The sequence below is a fragment of the Mus caroli genome, unplaced genomic scaffold (assembly GCF_978045245.1).
Source record: "Mus caroli unplaced genomic scaffold, Mus_caroli_1 scaffold_7, whole genome shotgun sequence".
In the NCBI taxonomy this organism is placed as follows: domain Eukaryota; kingdom Metazoa; phylum Chordata; class Mammalia; order Rodentia; family Muridae; genus Mus; species Mus caroli.
The window spans coordinates 42,093,215-42,105,808 of record NW_028227262.1 but is presented as its reverse complement, the minus strand read 5'-3'; the positions used below and the strand labels follow the sequence as shown (position 1 = coordinate 42,105,808).

The window sequence follows — 12,594 nt, the reverse complement described above, 5'->3', positions numbered from 1 at the left end:
TGAAACGTCCCAGTTTCCTCTCTGCAAACCCCCTATCCCAGCCCCCTCCCCTGCCTCTATGAGGGTGCTCCTCTACCCACTCACCTACTCCCACCTCACTGGTTTAGCATCACCCTATGCTGGGTCTTCGAGCCTCCACCAGACCAAAGGCCTCCCCTCCCGTTGATGACAAATAAGGCCATTCTCTACTACATATCCAGCTGGAGCCATGGCTCTGTCCATATATACACTTTGGTTGGTGGTTTAGTCACTGGGAGCTCTGGGGGTATCCAGTTAGTTGACATTATTGTTCCTCCTATGGGGTTGCAATCCCCTTCATCTCCTTCAGTTGAACAAAGTTTCTGAAACACATCTGCTGTGATCATTCTGATTTGGTATAACGTCAGCTTGTGGGGAGTAGAGCTGACTTTGATTGTAAGGGATTATTTGAACAGTTGGCACAGTGGTTATTACTTCTCCATGGCTGAACTTCTCACTGTGCACTGATATGCTGTGTCTTCCTTTTGACACTGGCCTCTCCTATCCACATACCTACCATCCTATCTTCCTCTCTGTTTTGACTTTAATTATTAATTACTTGATTGCCCAAACTATTTTCTGAGACAGTGTCTCAACTACTTTATTCACTTAGGACCCTCATTTTGTATGTGTGTGTGTGCTTACCACATGCCAACTGTATTCTTCGGCTGTGAGTTTGATGCTTGGGATACAGTTTTCTCACAGGACAATCGAATACACTGTTCCTGCCTTCAAGGCTTTCGGTCCCATTCTTTAAGCATCAAGATGGCTTCCTTGGGAAGTCACATGCCCTGTGCCTGGATCACTCCCTCCCATTACTGATTTTTGTACTATCCTTTACCTTTATCTCATTAATGCCAGAGGCCAGGAGTATATTATACTTTGATATGATCATCCTTTTTTTTTTTCCTTCCACTGCATTTTATCTTCCTGTGGTAACAAAGTTCATAATTGTATCCTCAGATCTGAATGAATAATTAAGTACATGGTTGGTACTCAATAAATACTGAATGAATATGGATGATAAGTGAATGAAAGAATCAAGATATCATTTTAGAAAACAGATTTATGCATCAGTAAATAAATGGTTGAATAATTGATTAATCTAATCTATAGTGGTTTTTTTTTAAAGTCCAGGAAAGCAACTTGAATCTATCCCATAGAAAGTTCTTAAATTTAACTATAACTAATAGAAAGGTATAGGTCTAAATGTGCCAAAATGCACTAAACTATTTCATTAGCATCGCTTAATTTGGAATGTCTGAGCAATAGGTCTTGACTGAAGCATACTATAAAGAATATGAAGAAAATCACAGAGACAAGAATAATTCACATACCTGATAACTTTTCTAGTCTCTGAATCCTGACTCTCCCCTTGCAAGGCTCTCTTCCATGCCTAGCATGTAGATCTTACATGGGAAGTCTACAATCTCAAATTGACTATCTTCTAACCTGTGCAAAAGAAGGAAGGAAAAGTCTCCACAGCTGCTCTTCTTGCCAAAGTCTTTTGATTGGGAGAGCATCCTGTCAAAGGCAAATGTTTCTGTGAGTTCAGGGAGCCACACAGATTGTGTATGGCCTGCCTCAGGAAAGATCATGAATGCTTCTTTGTTTTCCTGGAATAATTATCTTCCCAAATCATTACCCTGGAACACCATTATATTGGGTGTTTGGACCTCAAATCAAGATTTCTGAAAGCACAGACAACCCTTGGTCAGAGCCTGGAGAGTGAAGGTGAAACCTCCTAAGAAAGAGTTATCTGTCCTTATTGGAGCCACGTTTACCAAGAGAACCACAATGCCATCCCAGTAAATCCATGAGCCAAACTAGCATTGAAACAGATTGGCAGCAGTTGAAGGAGAGTTCGGGTGATGGGCTGGACTGGACAGTTGAGCCTTACATAAGCTGGATTGGAAAATTCAGACAGAAAGAAAACCACGAATGTGCCAGGCAGAATAAATTGGTCCGAAGTCAGAAAGAACCTGACTTGATTTCCTGTAAATATAGAATCCTGGATATCTTTCAAAAAATCAATTCATGAGACTAAAGCATGCATAGACAAAATTTAGCTCAAGACATAAAGACGAAATCGTATTAATGAACGATTTCGGAAACTTTGAAATGACAGATTTGGAAACCTTATCCTTTAGAACCTGGTTTTCTTTCCAAGCCTGTCACATTATATATTTTGAGTTAATTTAAGGGAATTTGTGTGTTGGCGGGGTAGTTCTCCAGAGTCTTACTCAAGGGATAAGACATTTGATATTTGAAAATTCAACATAGATTGATATTGCTTAACTGCGGTAAACTATAATAGACTTTTATCCCAGAAGAGACTTTGTTCCTCACAAAATAATAATACTCTGACACCTCAGCGTTCCATATTCTATTTTCCTTACTTGTATTAAAATTGTGAGACTAAAATAAAAAAAAAACAGAAAGAAAATTGAAATTATATAGTTTTCATTAGGGAAGAAAACTATGTTGGTTTCAACTATTGATACAAGATTAGGATTCTTCAGTGCCGCAGAGGAGATTCCCTTTAATGCTAGATAATAGCCCTAATATCATGAATAAGAAATATCTAGGAAGTATATACTTCATAGGCTTTTCCCATGGTCTGGCTTTATGTGGATATTTAATGTATTTGTAACATGCCTATTTCTAATGGATTGAAGCTGCTAAATAATTAATGGAACTATTGGGTGCTTTGCTTGGAGGGCCTGGAGAGAGTTTTACCTTGAGGTCAGTACATTAACATTGCATAGAGATTCCCTTGTTCTTAATTGAGCAATTATAACTTACTTTTTTTTTTTTTTTTTTTTTTTTAGTTTCCAGGGGAACTGTTACCTAAATATTTTAAACTTAAGTTACAGTTTCCTTTATTCCTTTTGTGGTATGTGTGTGACTTGGGTCATCAGGTGTGTAAGCAAGTATCTTTACCTGTGAAGCCATTTTACCCATCCTCTAAGTCTTTGTTTCCTTTATTATCTTACATGATGGATGTGATTTTGGGGAGTCATAATCCCTTGGCTTCCTTGGGGTGCTACATATAAATCCTGGATGAAAACATAACTCCATTCTTCTCTATACTCCTGAAAATGTATTAGAATTGAAGTGACTACAACTCTGAAATTACTGGGAAACTTGATTGTTAAATAAATCAGCTTAAAACTAATGGCTGACCACATAGGAAAACCAGTAGTTTCAGCTAACTCAGACCCAAGAGATTCCCCAGAGACTGAGTTTCCAACCAGGAGCATACACAGACCGGACAGAGCCCCTGGCACCAATATGGCATAGGTCTGCCTAGTCAGGCCTCAGTGGGAGAAGATGCACTTAATCCTCTAGAGACTTGAGGCAAGGGACAGGGGAGATCTGGTGGGGGAAGCATCCTCTCAGAGGCAAGCAGGAGGAGGAATGGGATGAAGAACTGTGGGAGGGGAGACTAAAAGGGAGGGCATTGACTGAAATGTAAATAACATAATAATAATAATAATAATAATAATAATAATAATAATAATAATAAATCTGTTTGTATAATCAATCCATCTGCCCCCCAAAAAAGAGCATAATGACAACTCTCTACATTGCATATTTTCATAGTTAAAATATAACCATCATAATGTAACATTTCTACACATGTTCACAAAGTGACAGTGTTGTGCAATGACTTGCCAACATGTGAGATTCTCTGTTATGTTTGATATAGAATGTTTGTGCAATATAGATTATAAATATATAAGATATAGAATTAAGATATAGAAGATGCCTGAATTCTTAGAGCAATGGTTTGATCATATAGCTATAAAAATTAAGGGAGTGTTCTCCAGGGACGGTCTCTAAGATGAGAAGAGTAGGCAAGAAGAAACAGTGAGGAGAAATAAAGAAGACTTCATTAAAGGACACTAGCCCAGGTGAGTTACAGAAAGGCAATATTTGAAAGACAAATTGAAGTGCACAGTTACTTATACCTCCAGGCAGGGATGCTAGGTTTATTTAAGTAAACATTTCACTTAGCCCCTAGCCTATCCCGTTGATGGCAGAGATGAAGTCCTAGGTGGGAGATGCTAGGAGATATGTTGAAGAATGAAGCAAATCTCCCAAAGTCAATTTCTCAGAGAAGAGAATTGCTTAGAGGTGTCAAATGCCCAACATTTGCAGCAATTGAGGCCAGAAAACAGAGAACAAGATGCCTGAATATTTTGTCCAATCTTCACAGACTATAAAAAGCAGTGTAATTTTTGTAGTAGAGCATCTTTGCTTTGTGCAGTCAAATAAGCTACCTGTAAGAGAAAGTGGATTGACCAGTACTCTTTGACTACGACAGGAGTTTTGCAGGATTTAAATGAAACAGAAGCTGTGTCTGTCCTGAGGAGTTTTGTTTTTTTTTTAACTGTTAAATAAAATGTATACCTGGCAGCCACTACTGCAGCATATCTCAAGGAAATCCCATTGCAGGAATCCTCCTGCCCTGCTTGGGAGAGGACATCTGACCCTAGCAGGGCACTCAAGCAGCATCAAGTAACTGATGGTCCAATCAGAGTGAGGTGCAGGGTTGAGCAATTATCCAGTTAATTTGCCATTTATCCAGATGATTGGCTCCCAAATTAGAAAACCATTAAGGCTAAACTAAAAGTTATTTCAGAAGGACGTCACAAGTGCCTATCTGCATCTCAGTCTGATTTCTCAACTGCCTCGTTGAGCCAGATTACAAAATAATCAAATGGAAGAGTGTGTGTAGCATCTAATGAGAGGACAAATGTCTTTCTTATCCAAATGCAAATTCCTACTTAGACACTTTACCATCACAAAGAGGCAAGGCAAATGCTTGGATCTCAGAATCAAAGTTTACACATTTAGAAAGTTACTGAGTCCACATTTGCTATTACCCCTTCTCCTCTCTAACTCCTTCTGGTGACAAATAAATTACATTTTGAGGTCCTCGCTTAAGGTGTGTTAGATGCATGTATAAGTTTTTCAAAGTAGGGAGTAAAAGCATCAAATAACAGAATAGAGGGCCTATTGGATACACAGACTTAACAATGCAAAGAGAAATTGCCATTGTGAGGTTTCTAGAAACAATTGTTACCAGGAAAACTGGGATTTCCTTTTGTATACTCTTAGTCTCATTAGTAAAGGAATTTAAAAATGGACACAGAAGGAAGCTTGAGGACCATTTTATTAGCATTTGAGGTACAAACCAGAGTATGAGTAAGTGATGGATCTCAGAAGCTTATGGAAGGAAGGAGATGGATTAAAGGGTGAGAATTAGCCATTTCTTTTGAGCTAGGACCCAACAAAGCAGATAAGTTCAACCTTGGAGATCAGTAGGCTTTGGGACAGTATCTCAAAAAGAGATAAAAAGAAAAAGAAAGGAAAAGATGTGCTCTTTTGAGTTAGAACTCAGAATAGTGAACTGGTTTAGCAGTGAAGTGAGCAACTACACTGGAGGAAGAGCTAGGTGTATAGCTCCACGATTTCATTTAGGGGACAATTATTCCTCCCATCTCTTTAGTGTGTCTGAAAGTCAATCAGCCTTCTTAAAGGTGGTCTCCTGGCCAGGCTATTGACAGGGTCCACTCTATTAACTCTTAAGGAAAGAGAGAGAATTATATAAAAAATCTACATATCTAATGTATAAAAAAATCTACATATCCAATTTGATATGTAGATAAGACTTTTCTATCTCTATCCTGAGCCCGGAATAGAACACAAACTCCATTCTTTTGATCATAAGGAAGTGCTTTTGTTTAATAGGCCTTAGAAAAGCCCTGCTATGTTCATCTTTTCAAGTAGCACTTTAAATTACATGAAAGACAACTGCAACTCTTCCCTAGCTCATATTACCAGGGAAGTGTGGGGTGAAGTCCAGAGCTGACCATGAGGAGGGGATGCATCCTCAATGGCCTCTAAGGTTCCTAAGAGCTACCTACCTAACACAATGAATGTTTTTGCATTCTAGTCTTCAGTTACACAAGTCATGATAAATTAGTGTAGACAAGTTCATAGTGATTACTCACTAGGAGTCAATTCTTCTCTATCCACCCATCCCACCAATATCTAAGCATTAAATGAAGTCATCAATCAAGATACATTCAATATAGTGACTATTTTTGATTTGGATGAAGAGGACAATGTTGCCAAAGGGAATAATGTCCTTATTTACCTTAAATCTAAATGCTGACAGAACAAGGCTTTGGGGATAAGATACCAGAGTCATCTGTACAGTGAACACTAGGGGCATCCTGCCAGTACAGCTGCCTGATGGCTCAGAAAAAAGACAAAAATCACTCTCAGAGACCCTAGGGGGAGTTACTGAACAAGAACTGCAAACCTCTATGGAGGAAAAATACACAAATACAGGCTACTTGAAGGAACAGCTTAAGTATCTAGAAACCAAGTATAAAAACTTAGAGATTTATCAATCACCAGAAAAAAAAATCAGCCAAATGAACGATAATTTCCATTCGTAATGATTTTTAAGACAGCAAAAATAAATTGATAAAGTGAGGCATGGGGGAAAAATAAAATAATTATGGAAGCAGAAGATGAAGAAAAGGAGAACACATTGTAGAGGTAAAACAAAGCTGAGGTGATTGAGCTGAAAATTTTCACAGAAATTTCCTAGCCATGGAGAAGAAATAATCAGTAATCCAGAGACCGAACATTGGAAATTACAAAGGCAAAGGAGCAAAACTCACAGAAAGTAGAAAAACCTATGGAATATATGTGACAGAATCCTACAGAACTGTATAAATATTCTTAAATACAAAAAGAAAAGAAAGAGTGAAATGACTACAGGCTACTTGAAGGAGTAACAAGTTAAATAACAAGTGTAAATAAATGATGGCTGAAATCTGGGGATAAGGAGAGAAATGGGTATAGATATTCAGAAGTTCAAAGAATCCCTTCTAGAGTGAGTCCAAAGAGATATGGACTTAGACAAAGGATAATGGAACTGTCCAAAGTCAGGAAGGAGAAGAGAATGCCCGTACATCAAGAACAAGTGACACATCTCATAGGATGGGGATGCAGTTAAATGGTTAGCAGGCTTCTCAGGAGGAATTTTTCAATCCAGTAGGAATAGGATGATCAAATGAAAATTCTGGGGAAAAAAAATAAACTCCAACTGAAAATACCATTGAAAAATGAAAGAGAAGTGACTACTTTCTCTCGTCAACAAATTCAAAAGTTCATCATTATGAGACCTTCACTCCAATAAACGCTAAAGGAACACTTCTGAATGAAAAAGAATGAAATTATCATTCATACTGCCATATAGAGATATATGCATACATGAACATAGTCTTTTAATACCCTAGTCTCGGTGCAAAAGTCACTTTTACATCTGGGAAAATATATAGAGATAAAGTATAACTATGAATTTGAGCATCTGTTGTTAAAAATAACTTATCTCATCAGCAGCATAGGTAAAGGTGTCAGGATATGGAGGAACAGAACTTACATATGATACAGGCTTAAGTTGTAAACTTGAAATAAATGATTCTTATTTTAAGATATGCCATATAATTGCAATGGCAAGCACAAATATGTATGTATATCATATTCATACATATGGCACATATACAAAATCAGGGAAAAACCATGCCACTAAATAACAGAGGAAATACAAAAAAATGTGTAAAGGAAATATGGCACAAAAGGTAAAGACATGCAGAAAAACACAAAAAAGTAATTTTACTTCCTTCACCATCAATAACTGTCTCCAATATAAAATGGACTACTAAGCTATTAAAAACAATGAATTTATTAAATTCTTGGGCAAATGGATGTATCTGGAAGATATCATCCTGAGTGAGGTAACCCGATCACAAAAGAAGTCACTTGATATGCACTCAATGAGAAGTGGATATTAGCCCAGAAACTTAGAATACCCAAGGTACAACTATCAAAACACAAGAAAATCAAGAAGGAAGACCAACCTGTGGATACTTCATTCCTCCTTAGAATAGGGAACAAAATAACCATGGAAGGAGTTACAGAGACAAAGTTTGGAGCTAAGACAAAAGGATGGACCATCTAGAGACTACCCCACCCAGGAATCCATCCCATAACCAGCCACCAAACGCAGACACTATTGCACATGCCAGCAAGATTTTGCTGACAGGACCCTGATATAGCTGTCTCCTGTGAGGCTATGCCAGTGCCTGACAAATACAGAAGTGGATGCTCACAGTCATCTATGGGATGAAACACAGGGTCCCTAATGGAGGAGCTAGAGAAAGTATCCAAGGAGCTGAAGGAGTCTGCAACTGTATAGGTGGAACAACAATATGAACTAAGCACTACCCCCAAAGCTTTTGTCTCTAGCTGCATATGTAGCAGAAGATGGCCTAGTCGGCCATCATTGGGAAGAGAGGCCCTTTGGTCTTGCAAGCTTTATATGCCCCAGTACAGGGGAACGCCAGGGCCAAGAAGTGGGAGTGGGTGGGTAGGGGAGCAGGGCACAGGGTATAGGGGACTTTTGGGATAGCATTTGAAATGTAAATGAAGAAAAAATTAAATTACTAATTAAAAACAGAAAAAATAGATATACATTTAAAAGATAGATTGACTGAATGGATTTTAAAATACTGAAACTCCATCTTACCTTTAAGAAACTGTGTATAGAGGCTGGAGAGTTTGCTAAGTGGTTAAGAGCACCTGTTGCTCTCGTAGAGAAATGGGGTTGAATTCCCAGCAACCATCTCTAACTCTAATTCTAGGTGGTCTGCTACCCTCTTTTGACTTCTGAGGGCAGCAAAACCACATGTGGCACACATACATACATGCAGGCAAAGTACTCACAGGTAAAATGAATAATCATTTTTAAAATATAGCATATCAGACAAAAGACGATGTAAGGGAAAATCTGTCATAAAAAACAATATTGCATCATGGTAAAAGGGTCAGTTTATCAACATGGGATGATGATGATGATGTGTGTGTGTGTGTGTAAGTATCAGGAGCCCCTAATATATGAAGCAAAAGTCAGAAAAGATGAAGGGAAAAATGATTATAAAATATTTTTGGCATCTCATTTATGAAAATAAGAAAAAGATCAATAAGAAAACAGGAAGATTGAACAAAAGTAGGCCAATTGGATATAACTGACACCTGCAGATGAACTTTGCCCAATATTCTTGGCAAGGATGCTTGTCACATTTTATAAGATAACACACATCTCACAAGTCTCAAACAGACTTATGAATATTAGAATCATATAAGTCACCCTCACTGACTATGTTAGGATGAAAATAGTACTCAATAGTTAATGGAAAACAGGAAAATCTGCACATATATGAAAAATTGAATAGCTGAATCTTAAATCATCTGTGTATAAAGAGAAATAAAAGGGAACTTGAAAATTTTCTGGAAATAAATAAATATATATCAAGACATAAAAATGCAGGACAAATTTTAGTAAGTGGAAAATGGATAGTAATAAGTAATTTTACAGGAAGTTACCTGATGAGCAACCTGGGTTTACAACTAAGAAGTTAGGAAAAGAAATTAAACAAAACAAAACCAAATAGTACTCAGAAAATAATAACTATTAAAGCAGAGTACATGAAATAACGAATAGGAAAGAAATCAGTAAAATGAATAGTTCATTCCTTAAATAGATCAACAAAATTCCCAAACCTTCATTGAGGCTAAGAAAAAGACTCAAATAGAAAAAATAAATAAAAAAGTAAAATATTGAAAATTATATCACAGATATTTTTAAGCTTAATGCCTGAGAAGAAGCAGATGAATTGCCACATTCAACAACCTTCCCAGCTAAGTCATGAAGAAGTAGGAAGTCTGAATAGTTTATAGCCAGTAAGGCAGTGAAAGTCATAGTTAAAGCATCCCAAGAAAAGAGGCCCAGTAATGGAGGCTTCCATGGAGAATTCTGCAAACTATTTAAGAGGAATTAGCACCGGTTCTGCTCACGCCTTCCATGGCATTTTAGCAGAGGAAACACAAACATCCCCTGATATATTGTGTTGAAAAATAATCCCTTACATAATGCTAGCCAGCCAAATTTATCAGCATGATGGATTATCCACCAAAGCTAAGCAGAATTTATACCTGAAACTAAGAGGGTTTATATGGTATGAATATCTGCCTATTTTCTTCTACATGGCAAGACTGAAGAAAAGAACCAAGTATCACTTCTGTCAATGAAGAAAAGCAGTTGACAAAATTTAGCACCGTTTTGTGATTTTAAAAAGGAACATTCAGCAATAAAGGTAAGAGAGAAGTATCTTGATGTAATAGGAGTCGCATATAAAGCAGCCCGCCAATATCACACTCATTGTTGAAAGCCTGAAAGCCTCCTACGGTTGGGAGCAAATAAAGGGTGCCCCACCCTTACCATTATTGTTTAGTGCAGTCTTGGAAGTCCTAGGCAGAGCAATTAGATGAGGAAAAAGCAGTAAGGGCTTCCAACTTGGAATAGGAAGAAAGCACAATCTTTGTTTGAAGATGACATGATCTTACATAGAGGAAACTCAAAAGCAGATACAAAAGCAAAGGAGGACTATTGAAACTAATAAATCATTTTAGGAAAGCTGCAGGGTACAAAATCAAGACACACAAAGAACTCGGTAACAGTGCTGTATGCCAACAGAGACCAATCCAAAAAAGGAAATCGGGAAAAATTCTATCTATGATAGCATCAAAGAGAAACACATTTAAGAGTAATTGGAGAGGGGGTACAAAAAAACGTGTGCACTAGAAACTACATAATATTGTCCAAAGGACTGAGGAAAACCAGATAAAAAGTAATTCCCTGTGTGTAATTCAAGACTCCATGCTTTTAAAATGCCCATTTTTCCCAGATCTGATCATAACTGCTACACAGTCAATAGCAGACAATAAGTTAGAAAGAACAAAGTTGAAAGCTTCTTGACATGAATTCAGGACATGAAGTGTCAATACAGTGTGCTCCTGCACATAGCATTATAGGTCAATATAAGAGAAAGGAAAGTTCTCAAAACAAACTAATGAATATGACCAAATAACTGTCAATAATTGTGTCCAAATACAACAAAGCAGTCTTGGCATGTACACATAAACATTCCTTATAATTAATGGGACCCAGAAAGATAGTTCAGTAGATAGAGCCACTTGTGCACACACCTGAAAACCTGAGTTTAATTCTAAGGATTTCACAAGGTGACAAGAGGGAATTGTTTCCTGAGTGTTATCCTCTGACCTCCACATGCATGCTGTAGTGTGTAATTGCACATGCATGCAAGTGCACGCTCTCTCTCTCTCTCTCTCTCTCTCTCTCTCTCTCTCTCTCTCTCTTTCTCTCTCTCTCTCTCTCTCTCTCTCTCTCTCTCTCTCTCTCTCTCTCTCACACACACACACTATACAAATATGCACACACAAGCACACAACTTAATATGGTATTGTAGGAACTGGGTATCTACATTTAAAAGAACACAGTTGAACCACTGTCTTAATAGAAATTAATCAAACAGAAACCATCCATGTAAGGAATGGAGATTATATTTGGGTAGGGATTACTAACTAGGGATAAAAAATATCCCCTGCAACTTAATAACCCAAGGCAAACCAGTTAAAAAGAGACAAAGGGTGCTGGAGAGATCATTCAGATGTTAAGGGAAAAGCTTACAACTAAAAAGATAAAAAATAGACTAGGGTCTTGAATAGACATATTTGTAAACAGCAAACATAATTCATGAAGAAATACAAATCAGAATCATAATGAGATCTTGTCTCATACCCTATAGGATAACACCCACTACTAAACAGAGAGGGGAGAGGTAAAGGAAGAGGAAAAAAAAAAAAACAGACCAAACACTAGAAGAGGACAGTAGAACCTTTGAAATTGACTGCTAGGGGAAAGCAGTGGGTTCAATACATTGTAACCTATGCATCAGTAATGGCAGTGAAAGGGTTACAGTACTATAGAAAATACTATAGCGTCTCCTCAATAAGTTACAAGTTATTGGAAGACCCAGCTAGCCTCCCTCTTGTTATAGATCCAAAATAATTAAAAAGCAGCATCTCGAACAATTATTTGTACACTCATGATCACTGCACCATTATTCATCATGGCCGGAAAGTAGAAACAGTCTAATTGTTCTTGAATGGACACAGAGTAAAGTACAGTACATATACAATGGAATATTACTCAATCTTAAAGAGAAGAAAATATGACATACACTCCAACACAGATGAATCACAAGGACACATGAAGGAAATTAAGATCATTCCATGAAGGAAATTCTGTGGCTTCTCTTTACACAATGCATATAGACAAGCCAATTTTATAGTACCCGAAAACAGAGATATAAATGGATCCATACAGGGAAAGAACAAAGTTCATTAATTAATGGGTGTATATTATTTTCAGTTCTGCAAAACGAAAAAAGTATTAGAGATTCATTGAATAGTATCACATAGAGTTAACAAGAATGTATACAGAAAGCAGCTAAGATGGTAAATTTCATGATGTATGACTCTTATCCCAATAAAAATAAAGATATAGTAGCATATGTTAGTCATTATTACATGTCTGAACTACTTTGAGATGTTAAATTCGAAGTATGA

At 37.3% G+C, this 12,594-nt stretch overlaps 1 protein-coding gene across 12 annotated transcripts in view; it reads left to right on the top strand.

Annotated features, from left to right (window-relative positions):
- The window catches only part of LOC110295865 (contactin-4), a 1,019,336-nt gene that overhangs the window by 843,781 nt on the left and 162,961 nt on the right, over positions 1-12,594 (top strand). The gene's annotated exons all lie outside the window — the stretch shown is intronic.